General features: G+C 38.0%; 1 protein-coding gene and 1 long non-coding RNA gene across 2 annotated transcripts in view; both read left to right on the forward strand.

The window, feature by feature from the left end:
- LOC135197959 (uncharacterized) overlaps positions 1-1,685 on the forward strand; it is a 1,968-nt gene extending 283 nt beyond the window's left edge. Inside the window, exon 2 of the long non-coding RNA XR_010310701.1 lies at positions 1,576-1,685. This is a non-coding gene — a long non-coding RNA (uncharacterized LOC135197959). The remainder of the gene's footprint in view (positions 1-1,575) is intronic.
- LOC135197958 (uncharacterized) overlaps positions 1-20,000 on the forward strand; it is a 501,751-nt gene that overhangs the window by 423,444 nt on the left and 58,307 nt on the right. The gene's annotated exons all lie outside the window — the stretch shown is intronic.

Here is a 20,000-nt window from a genome sequence, read left to right on the forward strand (position 1 = left end):
TGGCTGGTGATTGTAATTTACAGCGCATTTAAACTGCATAGCCAAAGTGAGAGTGTTTCGAGTGAATGAAAAGAAATGTTGGTTAGAGGAATATTGACTTGGCCGTACTTTCAGTTGGTTTTAAATGGGAGTACAAACATGTTTTTGTCGTTGTCATTCTAGTCACGCCATAAATATCATGCGGTTTGTTCCATAGTACACATTTTCGGTAATATAAGCTCTTGTTGTCTTGTCTAGGTTTGTGATGCTATAGTAGATAGATTCGTCAGGTAAGATAGGGTGCTGGTATTACTTTAGTCTTTGCTACGTATAAGTGTTATTGGCCATCAATTATCAATGAATATACGTGAAACCTCATTATACAGACATAATAGCATAGCCGAAAACTTGAGATGTGTTTAAAGAGCCGTTGGTTTGCCTTTTGCAACATTGATTCAATCATACTAAGTGTATGGAAGGCTTTTGTTAGTATTAATTCGAGAGTTAACTTAGACCTAGGATAATATGGCAGTTGTATCGGCACGTAAAGTTGCTGTTTTATTGTCCCATAAATATATTAAAGAAATGTGGTAATTGTAGACAGTGCTTGTACTTTTAAAAAAGGTAGTTTACATACTCCCCCATCCGTCGTATCAGGGCAGTCACCCCAGCAGGGACTGCATCAGATTGCCAATAGAACATTTCTTGTTTATGTATTTATAAAACAAGACACTTAAGGAAATAACTTTATTTAATGTCTCATTCTTAGAGTAACCCATATATTTATGATGTTTTGCTAGGCTAATCCAGATTAGGCCTATTTTCGCATAGGTTCTGTCAAGTAACCTTAATAACCTGTAGCAAAATCCTTAGATTTGATGACCCGACAGCTATAAAATCGGATTTTTTTATGCTATTTAAGTTATAAAGGGTCAATTGAGAGTACCGAATAATTATAAAACCCCAATCTGAGAACACTGAATGACTGGAGAGCCCAGTATTATTAGAATATTAGAATCACCGTATGCTTCTGCTTTGTAATATAAACGGGGCAATACCAAATTGACGAATTGTTTCGGCTTTCTTGTCAAAGTGATAAGTAACACAAGAATGTTACGTCTCTTGCGCTGTTGTAAACGGTAATATTCTAGCCTTATCTTGGCGACTAAAGCTTTGTTCCTTATCAGATAACCTTTTCTTCAAGTTGATGACGTTGATAAGATCAAATTTAACCCTCCTTATTTGATTATGCTAATGTGACTCGCATGCGATAGGTATTTGTTTAGATAATATGAAGCTTACTAATGCAAACATTAAGTTTAAATAGTAAAGAGTGGATATTTTAGTCCAGAATCTGAGAGCGACGCCAGTTCATTGTAATTGTTTTGTCATCCGCGAAAATGTTTGTGATTAGGCAATACTTTATGCATATGTATAAATGTTTGTCCGTATTGTGCGCATGTCATAACAATCAAGCTGTCATACTTTGCTGTGACAGCTTGCAACATTGCGTAATATGTTTTACATATGTGGATTGAAATTTATGTAATTAATTTCGATTTACTTTTATTTAACATTTATTTTTTTCCACAACAGGTTGACAATACATACAAATAATTAAAAGTAACAAGTGTTCAAGACAGTGTCACAGAGGAACACAATTTCAGGAAACAACTTTTGAATCCCTGATCTCTTGAGAATTTGGGTGAGTATTGTTCATATAATTAGGTTGTGATTCCAACCAGTAGCCTGTATCATTCATTTGTTCCCAATCGCTTACCGTGTCTGAAGTCTGTTTACCAACGTGTGGTTGTAGTTTACGCGGTATGCAACGTCTAAGATAAATCTCTCTCTCTCTCTCTCTCTCTCTCTCTCTCTCTCTCTCTCTCTCTCTCTCTCTCTCTCTCACATCGTAGCGTTCGAAAAAGGTTTCATTCCCGTGCGTTGAGATGGACAGTTGCAGCCATAATATTCTTTTCTTACACATAGAAAATGGCCTTCGTTCTCTTTATGAATTAACCTCAAATAACCAAGCAGGATTGCTAGATGTTTTTAGATTTTCTACATTCACTTTAAGTAAATTTCAGTATTTTCCCTGCCATGTTTATAGATTTGGAAAGCACCATGAGATGCTGTTGGATATCACCTAACTAAAGGCTTTTGAACAAATGCAAGAAATAACACTTGTGTTAAAAGAAGGCAATTTAGTGTTTAGCTAATGCAGACAGTTTGCTTTTTTCAAGCAATTGTTAATATTGAAGCTCTCAATGGTAAATTTTTATCTTAACCCGGGTTTTTCGTTTGCAAGACGTAAAAAAATATCCTAATTGGCGTAAGATTTTGTATCGGCCCATATCATATTTTAGGTTAAATGGATGTGCACGTGATTTTATATACATATATATATATATATTATATATATATATATATATATATATATATATATATATATACCCTCTAGAAAAGAAATGTGCATAAAATCATTGTTTGATATATTGTGAAATATGAAATCGTTTCCTGAGGCATTATACCATTGACCAGTTTCTTTCTATTCTGTATCCCGTTACCCCATCTCCCCCCTCCTGATTCTCATTCTTTTGCAGCAGTTTTTTTTTTTTTTCTATGCTTATTTTCTCCAGGAGCTTGGAACCCCTTTCATCCAAATCGTATTGCCTTTGCATTTAAAGATTGGAGGCCCTTGTTTAACTCATCTCTACATTAGGGACTAGAGAGTTTGGACTGGTTAGATGCAACTTTTGTGTAGCCAAATACTGATTTTGTTATCACATGATAGTGTTGATAATAAAATGCTCCCTGAGGTACATGTCAGCAGAAATGGTGTTTGAAACTGGATTGCAAGGGGGGAGGGGTTGTTGGAATTCTTTCTCCCTATAAAATCCATGGCTGTGATCGTGTTGCAGAGTAACTTTATCTCATTGGATATTCATAGATGCACTTGTAAGCGCCGTTGAAATGTTTTGATATCACGAATCCTTGTAGGATTATCCGTTGTTGGGGTGTTATGTACTCTCTCTCTCTCTTCCTTCCTTCCTTCCTTGTGTATCCTACTCGCCACTGTTATTCTCATTCTATTTATTACTCTAAGAAGCTGCTTTTCTGTACGTGTGAAATTTGGTTTGGCCTGAATACAGTACTCTCTCTCTCTCTCTCTCTCTCTCTCTCTCTCTCTCTCTCTCTCTCTCTCAAGTATCGCATATAGGATGATAGCAACACACCTGTCAAGCGAAGAGTTTCGGGATGGGCAGAAACGCATCCTGTCAAAGTAACCTGGGGATTCGCAAGAGTATCCTTCGCCCCTCGGCCGTTGCGGTTATGTATCCTACACTGCATCCTTTGTGAAACCACCAACCTGGGATGAAGGTCGAGGGGGGGGGGGGGTTTATTATCCAATCCCCTTCCCTCTCCCATACCCGGTTTTCCTCACTTTCCTTCCATTCTGAACGTTTCCTCCTCAGTCCCACCACCCTTATTTACGGTCCTTGTAACGGTGACGGCCTGCTTAGATGGGATCGTCTCCCCTGTTTCCCCCTGGATTAAAGGACGCCTTCAGTATCACTTTCAAATTATGCTCCTGTACTCTCTCTCTCTCTCTCTCTCTCTCTCTCTCTCTCTCTCTCTCTCTCTCTCTCTCTCTCGTACGCTTGTTTGTGTTGTTGAGGTTTTGGGATATCCAAAGCTTGCGTGGCGACAGCCGTCTTAACGTATTTTCTGTCAAGTCATTCAGCTATGATTCATTGGACTTGAAGATTTGCTAAAACATAAGATCCGCTGTTACTTATGACACCCCGGAAATCTGCAGTGATGAAGAAAAGTAAAAAAGATACCTATTATGTGGATAGTCCACGCTATCAAGGAAATTGTGACCATCAACTATTTTTTTTATTGATACTAGCTTGTTTTTCCCTCTAGCTTACAGTATTTTCTATTTTACTTAAAGTACACAATTCCTCTGAAATTTCAATATCCCTTGAGCTTTTGAACTGACAACAAGCATTATTGTGTTGAACGTTCAACGACAACTGTGGTACAGTATATAGTTCCAGTCCTTCGTTAAACACTCAGAAAACAGATGTTATAAGCAGCGCGTCGTGGTCAGTTCTGCTTGAGTTGCCCCCAGGCCACTATTTAACGGTACAGTGGGGACTGTCGATGCTAGTCCGAGCAACCCATCCCCCTGCCATAGCTGGACACATTTTCGTAGAGAATTTGGTAAATGAAATTTCATCATTTGATCTGCGATGTTTGTAATCTTAAACATCACGGTCTTCATTTGTTTACGAAGCTTTTTGCTCATAATGTCAACAGCGAATGAAAGAGAGACAAAACTACTTATTTTTAGGACCCGTGTGCCATTGAGACAACTTAAATTCAAATATTTTAAACTATTTGATAATGGAAGTTGTGATGCTAAGCAAAGTTATCTGGTTAAAAGAAAAAAAAAGAAGGAAATGGCGATTGTAAAACACGATTTCTCTTCTCAAGTAGCCGGGGATGGGCTTATGTAGGTTAGTTTGGTATCCTGGGGATGTTTAGCATCCCGTTCCGTGGCCAAGTGGTATTCGCTTCTCTCAGATGCGAAGGAGTCTCCCATTCTTTCTCCCTAACAACTGTTTCCTACCCCCCCCCCCCTACTTATCCGTTGGGGGGAGAGGAGAGGAGAGGATTTCCAGGTGTATTATCTCTGACACTTGCCCATTATAATTGGCTTTTGTCGCCAGGGTTCAGTGGTTTACTTCTCTTCAAAATTATCCAAGTGCTGGTAAAGCTTGACCTGTTTTTTCTTCTCCAGTTGTGGCATCTATACAGGTGTTGCTGATTGTATAGCGAAAGTTCTTGGATGTGTGTGTGTGTGTATATATATAATCTATATATATATATATATATATATATTATATAATATAATAATATATATATGTGTGTGTGTGTGTGTGTGTGTGTGCGAGAGAGAGAGATATAGTGAAGCACTTGTGATATTAGTAGCTATCTCGTTTGCAATATGATATTCAGACGGACAAACCTTCCCTAAGCTTTCTTCCATTGGGCCAAATTGATCCGGAATTGTGTTGATTTTGACAAGATTTAATATTCAAGCCTGATAGATTAATCACGTCAGCCAATAATTGAATGTTGATTCTTGTTAATCCGGTAGCTGATATCTTTGAGAATGAGATTATAGGTTATTTTTAACTTGGCGTTTGCGCTGGGGGTTGGATTCCACTGTGTTTGATTGGATCTTTCTGGGCAGAGCAAAGGTCAGTTATTATGTCTGTTCCGAAGTATGAGAGTGTACAACTCCGTACGTAATGGTTGGAGCGAACCAAAGGGACCATTATGCATCTTGCGTTGTGGTCTGTGCGACTGACTGTGTTCCCATTTCTACCTTGCTTTGAAAGACACGTGAGGTTGACATGGCATTGTTTTGGTCACGTGACTAGGCTTAAAGACTAAATAAGAAGAGAGTTCGGGGAATCGCTGACTGGCCAAAAAAACAAAAAAAAAAAAAAAAAAAAAAGTAATCTTTTCAAGACCTACAACGGAAGGATAACAAACCTTTAAAATTATTGAGAGTGCATTATTCTTGCTTGTTCATAGTGCACACTGAACCAACCGGAAGCTTTTGTGTTGCAACGAGAGGACGGATCATTGTAATAGTGGTGGATGAGAGGGAGGTTGCGTGGGGGGGGGTTGTTGTTGTGTGGGACGACTTGAGACCAGAGTGGTGGTGTTGGGAGGGTGGGGGAGTACCCTCATTTAGGCCTAAAACATCTTCGATCCGGCAATCGCTCCCGTGGTGCTTTCACCTTTAAGTGTTACATATGACGGGCGGGTTTCAAGGTCACAGTGGGCTTTGCGTTTGGGCATAGGGGTCGAAATTTGGGAGGAAAGGACGCGGGCGTGGAGTATGTAACGAAACAGACCACTAAAGTTATACACTGACGACAACTATAAAGGTTTTTGGGGCTGGGTAATTATATTGCATTCTTTGGTATATGATTGAATTTATTGATTAATTGATTTTTTCCTTTTTAATAAGTGAGATCTCTCTTGTATTTCCCTTTACCGTTTCTTCTTCCAAATAAACACTATTCTTTGGAAGCTTGATTTTCAAGTCAGTGGCCCCTGGGACTTGATCCATATTAATAGCGTTCATCTTTTATTATATAGATAATAACGTGAAATACACATTCTTGTATCCTATAATTAGCTTTGTATTTTCAAGTTTGCATACGCCCTCGCCCACCCTTTTATTGGAGTGGGATTCGGTTGAATAATTAATGAGGTGGAAGATCAGTGTTAGATCGTGGGAAAAGTAAACGGACTCTGGTATGACCAGTTATGTGAGAAATTACTCTCTCTCTCTCTCTCTCTCTCTCTCTCTTCTCGTTGAAAGTTGAAATGAGTTTTGTTTCCAATCCGTGTTGGTGAAGTGCATGATTCCAATACTTTATAGATCAACGATATTACGGTATTCCATGTTTTGTGAATCCTTAATATAGTATACAATACTACGTAACTCTCTCTCTCTCTCTCTCTCTCTCTCTCTCCTCTCTACCCCCCTCTCCGCTCTCCGCTCTCTCTCTCTCTCCTCCTCTTTAATCTCTCTCTCTCTCTCTCTCTCTCTCTTTCTTTCTTTCCGTTCTTGAATTGAACGGTACAATTCCGTTTCTTGATATTACCAAGTGGCTTATTATTTTTTTTTTCTTTTAAGACTCCATTATTGTCACTCGTGTGACAAAAATTCGATTCGATTATTCTTCATTGTTGGAAATGATTGCCTTCCCCGACTTCAGGTGTGTTGGAAAGGAGGACGTTTGGGCGATCTATTTCCGCATTTGATAACATTGTATCGGCCAGGTGTTAAAGCCGTGTTTCCCATCAGATATTTGGCGAAGAGTAGCGACTAACGATACGAGTGTTAAACAAAAGAGAAAGAGAAACGGAGTTTAAAATTGAGTTAAGCGTAATCGTCGTAATTTTTCTATAAAATGTGTACTATAAGACCGTGTTGTTCGTTATTGGCATTCTCTTATGAATAAGCAGCCAACTAAATTCGTGTATCCACGTAGCTACATCAATAAAATGTCGTTTTCTGCGAAGGTTGGATTCATTAAGTTAACACTGTCTAACGTACTGGGTCAGTGCCATCAGTGCACCTCACATGGTGCACTGTAGGCATTACTGAAGGGTATTTGCAGCATGCCTTCGGCCCCCAGCTGCACCCGCTTTTTAGCTTTTTACTGTACCTTGATTCTCTCATCTTTCAGTCTTGCTGTCAAACTGTTTTTATTTCTTACTTCTTAGTGCAACTGTCGGATATTCTCCCAGTTCAACATCTATAACCTTGTGTTTCACCCCCTTTATTTTTTGGATATCTTTATCGTGCTGTCCATCCACTCCAACTCCCTCTTGTCACTGCCCTAAGTTTTGAATGTCCGAAAGTGCCCCCAGTGCTTGTTGGCGTGGCAGCCTTAATTTCATAAATCAAATCAAGAAAAGACTGTTGCCACCGTCGCATTAATTAGCTACGACAAGAATGGCCCCTTTGCGTTAAAACTAACGTAACCCCAGAGCGCGCCTCTTCCTCCAGACGTGTACATTGCGTAGAATATCTTAACGCGAAAAGAACTCATTCTTTTCCTGGTCATGCTCTCAGATTGTGGGAGAGTTGCACGCCGGGCCTCGACAAATCGAGACTGGAGCTTTCGTTTCAAGCACGCGCCGATATGATCGTGTTAGAATACCTAAGGTTTTTCATGAAATGTTTCCCTTCACGCTTAGGTCATTTGTCGCAAACTGCTCGATGTTTGCATGTCTCGGTATTCGTTGTGGCGACTGCTTTCTTCTGGAGTAGGTGATGTTTTGCCTTCACCATATCGGTTGTGTTGACTTCGGTATGGGCGATTTTTTCCCCGGACACATTCCTTCATTACTTTTAAGTGCAGTGCGCCGTAATTTGCTCTTTGTGTTGAGAAAATTAAGATACATGAGGTTATTATTTGTAGAATTAGATCTTTTCCCCATTTTGGTGGACCGTTTCCAAATGTATTTTTGTGATTAACATTAGTTAATAAGCGTATTTTTAATGCGTCCTTGTTATTGGTAGTACCTAACAGACACAATTCTTTATGATTTTTGGTTTGGGTGTGATATTTTTTAATGTGCCATTTCATCTTCCATCAATTTAGAACATTTGGAACCAGTATTTTCATTGTTTTAACAGTGCGCTATCTGAATGTTTAATTATCCATTTTTCTCTCTTTCCAGGTAAGAAATTGGGATAGCGATGATTGGGGTCCTTCGGCAACAAATCTCCAACACTGGTAAGTGGCAAAGGTGGCCTAAACGCCTCCTTTTGTGCACGATGCCAACCCCCCCCCTCCCCCATCCCGATTATTTTTTCCTACCTATCCCACCATACTCCCCCCCTCCCCCCCCCCCCCTCACTTCAAACCCCACCCTAACTGAAAATGCCATAGTAGACCAAGGTAGTTGCCTCAACCAAGGTAGATGATGACCTCAGGTTTCCCTCATCCAGGTAGTTGCCATGTAGATATATCTTTATTGTTATTAATATTTTATTTTACTTTGTTTTTATATACATCATTATTGCTCTTGTCCTTTCGCTTTTATTCGAATACTCTTGTGAACTTTTGCCATTTTGTCTCAAATTTTGGAACGTATTGTATGTTATTTGAATATAATATTTAGTGTAATATGTATCTTGAGTAGGTCCAAAGGTGCCACGTATAGAAACTGCTTAGAGAGATATGTACCAAATTATGATAATATTCAGAATGTGTTCAGTGCTTTACATTGAAGTGTTATTAACTGTATGGGCAATGCCTTAGTTTTTTCTGTTTAGGAATATTTCCAAGAATATGCAATAGACATATTTATACAGTATATTAGGTAAGAAGGAGAGAATGATTTGTATGAGATGCCATTTACTGTTGAAATGCGTTGTTGACCTCTTAACAACCTTCGCCAGAATCATTGTATGACAAATGCATTGAATTGCAATTGATTTTTTTTTTTTTTTTAGAATTCTTTTCGATCGGTTGACCTTCATTTTGTTCACCGTGTTTGACCTCTCTCTCTCTCTCTCTCTCTCTCTCTCTCTTTTTGCATCGTTTGACCTTCATTTTGTCCACCGTGTTTTCTCTCTCTCTCTCTCTCTGAGACTACTGTTAATCCATTTACCGAGTGATTTCACTTTCTGCGTAGTTCCCGGGTCAAGTTGTCTTTTTGGTTAGGAATGCGTCCCTCACAGTGTGAGTTTCATATTAGTATAATTGTGCAGAAAAGATTGTATTTTTTTTTTTTCAATATTTTTTCTCTAAATATTTTATGGCCCATTATGTTCGACTATTATGGCTTTCTTCAAGTGCTAATGCCTTTCATCCCTCTCTCTCTCTCTCTCTCTCTCTCTCTCTCTCTCTCTCTCTCTCTCTCTCCCCAGTCCTCCGACGACCCATAGCAGCAGCAGTGGCAGTCCTTTGGAGGAGATGTAGGTGAAGGCCGCCGTCTTTCTTTTTGCGATTGCTATGGCTCCATCTCATTAGAATGAGTCGGATCATAAATCCGAGGTATTTGTAGGTCATGGCTGCAAGTATGCCGCAGAGTGCGTGCAGCGCATGTTACTTGTTTGATCTCTCGTCGGGTTCCTGTATCGGCTGTGTTTACTGGGAGGATTATAGCCCAGTTGAAGACTGGCACACACAGAGAGAGAGAGAGAGAGAGATTGATTGGGCGTAGGACCCTAGTTATTTCAAAAGTTTTCATACTCATAATGCTGTGGTCACCCTGATAGACCTAACCGAATGATTTTCCACATTGTCAGGCCTTTGGTGGTTTTTATTTTAATAGAGAGAGAGAGAGTGTGAGTACAAGAAATCGAGCATCAAACGTTGAATTTGTAGAGGAGGTAGTTTCACCCCCTGTGGTATGCCGAGGCGATGATTATCGCGAACTTAATAGCCTTGACCAAAAACCAGTCTCTTTTGCATACGTAGCCGCCTTTAGGAAGCGTTATGGCCGTGTTTCGTTTCGTTTTCAGAGTAACTCTGATTTTTAGCTTGACAGCCTCCTCTGGCGGAGATAATTTGAGCGTATGGTGGTCTCATTCTGGAATGTAAATTTAGAGCTCATGTAGTAATTATTCGTCTGAGTAAACTTTGACTGTACTGTATTTGCGATGGCGTCGATTTTAACTTCTCCTTTTATGCAAATTTCTGTTGTCCTTTATGTGAATAATCATGAATTATTCTAGATCGTCAATTTTCTTTTTCATCGTGTCAGCATGTTTCTGTTACTTATTTTCGTATTAATAGCCCCCTATACTTAAGCGTAAATTCACTTTATCTGTTTATATTCGTGCTGCTTTCAAGAAAACTCCGGAATCATGGAAGTAAAATGTCGGGGTTGTGTCTTGTGTGACAATTTTCCGGTTGGCTTTCTCGATGACTTCATGGCTGCGTGCCTTATCACAACACATTGCAGAGAGCTGTTTTAGATGCAGTTCTGTCCGAAACTCTCATTTAATTTGGGGCTGGAAAAGTTTCGTGCTGGAATTAAATAGACTTTGAGACTTGCCTAACTGGAGAGTTAGGGTAGCAGGTTTTGCTCACGGAGTGTGTTTGCGTAAGCCGCTAACGTGTAGCTGCTAGCATGTAGGAGCGGAGTTAGCGATTTTCAAGTGTAAGTTGGTATACAGAATTGCGTAGCCTGTTCTGATCTATTTTTTAGTATAATCTGCTTCCACGGCCATTATAAATCTGCTGTAAATTTCCTCGTCTATTTAATGCAAGTTTGTCATGTAGATATTTAGGCCTACGGTAATTTGATGGGGATTAACAAGCCTTCCTTACCAGTATGCTTAGGCCTATAATTTGGCACGCACATTGTTACTGTAAAATTCCTGTTTATTCTTACGTGAGAGTTACAGGGAAATGAGCACACGGCCTTGTTTGATTGATTTCGTTTCCTCTAGCCCACCTAATCGCTATTCATTGTATGCGGTAGTAGGTGGCAGGCCGCAAGGTCGTCTCATGGTATTCCTGCGAGTGTAAGCTTTCCTATGGGTGGACAAGTTTGGGGGTTAATTTCAGATCAGCTTTAGTGATTCAGATATTTTTTTTTTTCTTTCTTTTTTTGACAATGATGTTATTTTTTCTTTTTGCGTTTAGTGATATTATATATATGTATATATTATATATATATATATATATATATATATATATTGTATATATGTGTGTGTGTGTGTGTGTGTGTGTAAAATGGAGAGAGAGAGAGAGAGCCGGTTAAACTGCATTCTTTTCGAGCCCTTTCCATTCATTGGTTTTTGCGTCTTAATATTTTTTTTTTCTTTCTGCAAATAAATCGGATTTTGCCGACCTGTGCTCTTACTCTCTTGACGAGAATTGCCTCGTGGGACTTTTTCTTTTTTTTTTTTTTTTTTTTTTTTTTTTTTTTTTTTTTTTTTTTTTTTTTTTTTTTTGTTTTCCAATATACGTTCTCTTTGGAATTGAAATGCTCATTGCGCTTGTTCTGGTGTGTTCTTTCGTTTCTAGAACTTGATTTTAAAAGTAGATTTTGCTTGCAATTTTTTGCTTGCCACGCACGCCGTTATATATACGGTAACTGTTGTCATATATAATATATATATATATTATATATTTATATATAATGTATATATATATTTATATGTGTGTGTGTATACACATATATATATATAAAGTGTGTACTTATCTTGTTCTGGTAATAGTGAGATTATTAAGTCAGGTATTATAACCATTACCCTTTTTCCAAGTTTATTTATCATAAGCAACAGTTCCTCTATTCCCCTGAGCAGTTTAATGTAGAGTTTCAAACAGAAAATTTAAAGTTCTGGGGAAGAGATACGTACAAATTGGACCTGGAGAGAGAGAGAGAGAGAGAGAGAGAGAGAGAGAGAGAGAGAGAGAGAGAGGGGTTCGCCGAACAGCCATACAGATCTGGCACATTGAACACTATTGTACAAACATACTTTACACTCTTTGTCACACAATGTACAAAGTTCGTCCACATGTTTATTCACTTCCTCCTATGAACCCCCGTCTTTTGCGGGAAGCCATCAATGAGAGGCCCGATGCTATTTATTATTCATGGAGTCCTTCCCATCCAGAGCTCCTCTGGGGTGCTGGTTTAATGGATGATAGTCCGGAGTATCGTGGGAATTGCCCCAATCTTCACCCAGTTGGCACTTGAGTATCGCTTGTAAGGGATTTTATCTGCCAATTCTTGAGAGATATTAAGAGTTGTTCGTCGTATTGTTACTATATGCATCTTCTGGCTTCTCTTTATAGTAACACTAGTACTTAAAGGACACCTTTTGGGAGTATGGTCTTAATGATAAACAACAAAGTCCTTTAAATAACAAAGACCATATATTGTAGCCAGCACTTGAGTGTTTGCTATAGATTTCTTGCATTTAACGGCAATTCCACGGAGATCCGAACTTTAACCTGTACTTTAAACTAAATCAGTTTATCAACCCATTTTTTAACAATCAATTTAAGAGATATATTGACATTTTTTTAACAATCAATTTAAGAAATGTATTAACATATTTTTTAACAATCAGTTTAAGAGATATATTAACATTTTTTTAACAATCAATTTATGAAATGTATTAACATATTTTTTAACAATCAGTTTAAGAGATATATCAACGTATTTTTTAACTATCAATTTAAGAGATATATTGACAAATTTGTCACCTCCAAACTGGTGGCATAAGAAGAAATTATCATATTATGGTAGCTGATAAGTGCAGAATTCCGCTAAATTGAGGCCCGTTAAGTTAAAATGTTACTTTCACGCTCATGACATGTAATAAATTCGTTCCCTCCTCCTCTTCCTTCTTCTTAGGGGTACTGGTAGATTACGTGATAACACAGTTTCCCCCTTTTCCCAAAAGCCTGTTGCTTCGGAATTACCCTCCCCATAAATTCGGCGATTGGGATACCCTGTATGGGGCCGTTATTCCTCCGTTATGGCTACTGGAAACATTATGGGTAATTTGAGATACCCCTTGAGCAAGTCATTTTCTGACCCTTACGCGTAAAATTAGATTATACTTTTTTTATTATTTTTTTTAGGAGAGTATGAGGCGTAGCTGTTTTAAGCAATGTTTCTCTTGAAGGTTGCATAGTTTCCTTTTTGAGATTTTCTCGAAAATCTGTCAAAATTTCAGTTAATGAGTCGTAAAAGTTCAATTTTTATGTGTGGTTCATTGGCTTTCGGTCGCTTGATGTTTTGGTCAACTTTTATTTATTTATTTTTTAATATTCTCAGGGTTATCCAGAAGGTATGAGGTCGTGAGAAAACTCATAAAAAGGGAGCCAAGGCCTTCGGAATGTGTCTCCGAAACCATAAAATCAGACTCACGAAGTCGAAAAGGTATAAAAGTCTCTCTCTCTCTCTCTCTCTCTCTCTCTCTCTCTCTCTCTCTCTCACAGCCATTAGTTACCAAACTTGCTTTTTGAGATTTTAAGTAGAAATCACTTTATTCATCCATCGTGGATACTGGAGATATCTATATTCTTATTATTAATATTGTGTCATAATGAATCTTACTCTTTGGACTGAAAATTTCGCTTTTATTCGTGATCAGTTGCTTTGAGCTTGTTTTCCACGCGAACATCTTAAAAAAATTTGCGTTTAAATGTGGTTGGAGCGATGCTTTGTCTTGGTAACTTGTAGTTTTATTTTATGTAAGATTAGTTTGAAGACTAGTTTTTGTTTTAGACTGTATCAAAATGCTTGTATATTGGTTATAACCAGGAGGTTATTTCTTGTGAATTTCGTTACTGTAATAACCAGTTGATTGGTTTTTTTCACGAAAGACCTAAGCCTTATTTACAGCATACAAATGATAGTATTATTTACGTGTAATTTCGTGACGAGCGTTGTTGTAGCCTCGTCATATCCCCCGTGATACAAGAAAGGGTGTCATTTGCTAATCTCCTCCACACGGTCGACCCCCTCTTGGAAATGGAGATGGGGAAGGGAGGGGTTTAAGCCTTAGAACCTCCGTACAGATTCTGTCCTGACACCCGATATCTCGGGAGATAGGGATCTCCCTTTGTCACTCCAGACGCATGTACGACCTTCCTGCAGGACTCGGCTGCGAAAAATGGTATATTTGAGGGCCTTGACGTGAAGAACTATGGCATGGATGAAGTGTTACGTCATAATGAGTTGTGTTGGTTAGGTCACGGTTTTTTCATGCACTTTGTGGTTTTATAAAGAATATCATCCAAGTTTTATATAAACTATGTCCTTAAAAGTGTAAACATTGATGTGCAAGTGTTGTTTTGCATAGTGTGTTAACTAACGGTGGGAAAACTTTGAGATCGATTAACTTAATGACGGATAGATATTTTATTTTAGCTTCTGACTCGAGAGAAGCAAGTGGTCACTGGAAAATGCCGCAAGTTTTGGGTATTATTGGTAAGTTGAGTTACCAAGAAATAACCATCTTGTAATGCTTTGACAAATCTGGCTCTTTCAACGTCGAAGGTCACAAAATTGATAAAGTGCTTCAGAATTTGCAACAGGCCTCTCCTCTGCCACGGAATATTTCAGTAGATATTTGATGAAAACATCGCGGAATGGCAGACCCATTAATATCGCCAGTCATTGAAGAACATCAGTCTTACGTCATTTATATTTGGGAGGGGGGAGGGGACGGCTATTACATAAGAGGATGCAAATTAGACTGTTATGTCATAGCTATGCTTTACTGCGCTGTTCACATTGAGCGTGAGATCAGAAGTGAGTTTTAACAGCCAGTCGTGTGTGAGAGAGTTGCGTAAGGGTCAGTCGGTCTTTCTAATTCAAGAGATTTTCTGCGACCCAAATTTTACATTTTTCGTTATTTGGTGTTATGAGGTCAGATCGATCTGTGTGGCCCATTTAAGTCTGCTGGATCCTAATATTTAATCAGTGGAAAGTTCATGATTCATTAAACATTAATATTCGTAAACGTAATGTTTTTTGGAAAAAGAAATCTTTATGATTTCGTAATGAGAGGTAAATAGTATGAAGGTCGCTTACGTTTCATTGCTCAAATGGAGCTTTCATCATTTGCGCTTTGATGTCCGTCTGATTAAATTTCCTCTAATTTAGGTTAGTGATCCCCAGAATTTCCCCGGAACATCTCGGTAATATCTGTTATGTTTTTCCTTCATATTTAGGTATTTATTTGCCTAGTTATTTATTCATTTATTTACTTCGTTGGCTCTGATGTAGCGCTTCTGTTTAAACATAATTCCAGTACAAAGTGCGGTGGTAGTATTCAGAATTCGGAGTCTACCAGGTGAAATTCTAGATTTATTCACACGATTCGTAGATGTCAGTCGTGACTTGGTCTCACTGTTCACATAGTTATGTAAGCATTCTGGTGTTACTGATACTGTGGTTGGGAGTGTTTTAAGCATGTTTGTAATATATATATATATATATATATATATATATATATATATATATATATATATATATATAATACATTACATATATATATATATATATATATATATATATATATATATATATATATATATATATATATATTATACACATACACATACGGGTTCACAAAAGCATGTTTACCCTATGGTTTATATAGATATTCGGTTCTTCACGTTTAAGTAAATAATGAAATACGTGCATAAACTTAATCTTTACGATTGAAATAATGCGCTCTGTTATGAGTGTGCACAACATTTCTAATATATCGATCGTCCTATCATGAACACGGAAGTGACGTCTCCTGTTCCGCTAGTTTAGTTACTGTTCCCACCTGCTTGTGACGGCTTTATACAAATAACACCTGGCGTCTGCCTACGCGAATGCTGCCATACTACGTGGAGATTTGAGCGGCTACATGAGGTTGCGTGAGAGGTTAAACGAAAATCGATGTCATGGAGCTCATGCATCTGCCTGTGGAGAGTGAGGACATTATTACTTGTTTCTCCTTTGGGCCTTCTTGTTGCAACGTTTAAAAGGAGGACCGATGTTGCTCAACCTCACCTATGCAATCGTACTTAATATAACCTGGGATTCTCCCCCTGCGGTACTCCAGGGCGCTGGACCGCTGCTACTTCGGGTGACTCGGGTGACGTTCAACCCTTTATTTTTCCTTTGAGTTACGAAGTATTAATATGGTACCTCATTGATATTACACACACACACACACACACACACACACACACACACACACGAAGCAATGCAAAATTACAATACTGAATCACAGAATTTTTCCACATCCAAAGATTTTTATGGTTCGACTTGGTATGATAATAGCACAGTTTACGTATTATCAGTAAATGCATTTTCGGTGTCGAAGACCTTTGTCAGTCAGTCAGTCTCAATCAAGTTAGTCAGTAGTCGCACGTTGAGACTGAAACAGCTTTTATAAAAATATAATATTAAAGACTGTACAAACCTCTAGAAGCTGTCAAAGCAATACATCATCACCAAACATTCTCTGGCCGATGGCAACAGCAGCACTTGGGAGTCCAAGTAAACAAACGAGAGAGAAATCCGGCAAAGTGACCTTGCCATCTTGTAGTTTGTCAACACGCTAGAGGGCCTGGCGTGACAGCTTGTGTCACGAATATGACAAACAACCAGCTGACTCTTCCTTCCGGACTGTAGCTGTGAGGCAACGAAGAATGTGCGATTTTTTTCTTTTCTTTTTTTCAAGTATTGCAATTTATTTTGTCGAGGGAATACGAACTTACTGATCATTCAGTTGGACGGTGATTAATGGATGTTGAACATCTATTTGAATGATTTTTTCCATGATGAGTAATGATGTTATCTCTCTTGAATATTTTTTTCGGTGGTGATTATATAATGAATGTTATCTCCTTACGGAAAATATTCATTCCGTGATGATTAATGATGCTCATATCTCTATTCAAATTATTTCTTCTGTGATGATTGATGAATGTTATCTCTTTATTTAATATATATTTCCATGATGATTGATGAATGTTATCTCAGTATTTAAACTATTCTTTCCGTGGTTAATTTTCACACCTTGATTCTATGTAATTCTTGGCTAAAGTAGAGAATGTCACGACGATGTTATGTGTTGACGAGAGAGAGAGAGAGAGAGAGAGAGAGAGAGAGAGAGAGAGAGAGAGAGAGAGGAAATGAACATGCTTATCTCTCTCCAGAGGATAATATCCGGCCATTGTTGTTGAAACGGAGCCATGTCTTTTTTATTTAATTTTTTCAATTTGCGAAGATTATGTAGTACAACGTCTTTGTCCCAATTAGGGGAAAGTTATATCTTTATTTTTTATTATCGCATGAGGTGCAAGAAACAGGTTTGATTGTTTATTCAGATGCGTTTCTCTGGCGTTGATGCTGAAGAATCTCTTTGGCAAACAGTATCTTGAATTCATTGTGCATATTTATAGTGGAATTTCTGCTTTATCAGTTTTTTTCGTGGGAAACGTAAAAAATAACCCTATATGCTTGCTATTTATTTACATTATATATTTCGTCTGAAAAATGTTTCAAATTTTTCATAAATAGTTTGTGTTTATCCAAGATGTAACAGCTCTTCATATGTAAAGATACATTCTCTCTCTCTCTCTCCCTTCTTCCTCTTATGCCCAAGAGGACAAAGAGGTCTGACACTGACACAACCTTTCCTCTTTACCCCCTCTCTCCTCTCTCTCTCTCTCTCTCCCTCTCCTCTCCGTCATCCTAAGGAATTGTTTCTAATTATTTTTATCGTTCTACCCTCCAGTCCTCAACCCCAGATTTCATTCCTCCCGAATCCGATCGGTCGCTTCCTGGAAAAGGTTTGAATTCAAGAGTCAGGGTTTCCAAGTCTGGTATTTGGTTATCCTTCCGTCGTGGGTGGACGGCTTTGTATTTTGGCCAGTTTTACTCTTTAGTTTTCTAAAGAGTAAAATTGGCTTTGTCTGTCCGTCCGCACTTTTTCTGTTGGCCTTCGGCTCTTAACTACTGAGGCTAGAGGGCTGCAAATTGATATGTTGATCATCCACGCTCCAATCATCAAACATACCAAATTACAACCCTCTAGCCTCAGTAGTTTTGATTCTAAATAAAGTTAAAATTAGACAACATCGTGCGTCTGGCAATCAACGCTATGGGACAGGCCACCACCAGGCCGTGGCTGAAAGTTTCATGGGCAGCGGCTCATACAAATTATACGCTGTACAGACAGCTCGATTGCGCCGAAGAAACTTTACGAATTTTTAAGTCGTTTAAATTTTGTATTTAAGCCCTGAATTACTCTGAGTCTTGTTCATTACTTGCTATCCTATTAATCCCAACTAATGTACAGTCTCTTTGACATCATGACATCACAGCCACATTTCTGTGACGGTCACGTCATTGATTTAGAATTGGCGAAATCTGTATTGACTTAATATATTAATGTTCATCGTCATCCTAGGTACAAAAGTGTTGTACCATGAAAGAAGAAAAAGGCTCAACAGAATGTTATGATTTGTTTGCATGACGGAATTAAGATTTTATTTTCTCAGTGTGTATCTATCCTTGTTGGAAAATATATGTAAGTGTTTTGTGATTAAATTGGTTGACGTCATTTTTAAAAAAAAAGTATTGCTAATGACACGAAATAGTTCATTATTGCGATCCATCAGCGTGGACCAACTACCAGGTACATACATACATGATCATTGCTGCTTTTACCAGTGTGCCCAATGCATTCAGGCTATCTCGGAAAGCGAATTCATGAGATTTACGCTATTATTGCAGCAGGCCTCCCTCTCCCCCCCCCCCCCCCCTTTTTTTTTTTTTTTTTTTTTTTTTTTTTTTTTTTTTTTTTTTTTTTTTTTGCCATGCCCCTTGTTTAAGTTAGATTAGATTGCAATAGATTAATTTAGATTGGACCTCTATGATAATTTGGGTGTGGGAAACATAATAAGATTATTTTCAAGAAAATTCTATGGATAGTTTTGGAGATGATGCGTTCTGCTTGTTACAGGAAAAGGTTCCGGTACTCGGTTTCATCTCGGGGAAATGCTCCAGGAATGGGATGTAGGACCCCTCATAGCCCTAAGTCTTTAATTCACGCATAGGTGCCACATGGAATTCCTTTAAAAAAAAAAAGTGGCGCCGTCTTTCACAATCGAGAGATAACCGCTTGTTCGTATCGTATAAATATTTGTTGTGGAAATGTCATATCAAAGGAAATCCTGTCTTTGTCAGATGCCACCGCTCTTGCTGATAGGTAGCACCTTGTCGTGTTGAATAGCGTCGCGCACTCGCACATTATACATTATGTATATATATATAATATATATATATATATATATATATATATATATATATATGATTATAATCACTTTAGCACGTGATTCGTTTATCACACTATCCACAGGAGAAAAATAATAGACAGGGTGTAGGTCCTGACCGGTTTCGGCTTTATTTTCAAGCCATTGACAAAGGACCTACACCCTGTCTATTATTTTTCACCTGTGGATATGTGTGATATATATATATATATATATATATATATATATATATATACATATACATATTCATATTCATATTCATATACTATCATTTACGTACATACTTACATAGACATACAAACAAGCGGACAGAAACATAAGCTGTACATCTAAAATACTAAAAAGAATGAACACTCAAAAACTTAGATACTTGCATTCCACTTATCATTACATTTTATTTTGAGGCAAAGGATGATTAAAACTCGAGAATATAATACCCTATATTTAAAGACCTACGCATTTCATTCCCTGATGAAAATACGTTCAATTTTATTTAAAGTTTCTGTGTTCTTCTTCTGTGTAGAAACTTTGCGTTGTTTAAACTTACTAAATGGGATCAAGAAAGTCGTGTACATTCTTAAAACCTGAGAAACCCTCATGATATCCTTATTCTCTCTCTCTCTCTCTCTCTCTCTCTCTCTCTCTCTCTCT

This window comes from Macrobrachium nipponense, chromosome 21 (genome assembly GCF_015104395.2).
Source record: "Macrobrachium nipponense isolate FS-2020 chromosome 21, ASM1510439v2, whole genome shotgun sequence".
Taxonomy (NCBI): Eukaryota; Metazoa; Arthropoda; class Malacostraca; order Decapoda; family Palaemonidae; genus Macrobrachium; species Macrobrachium nipponense.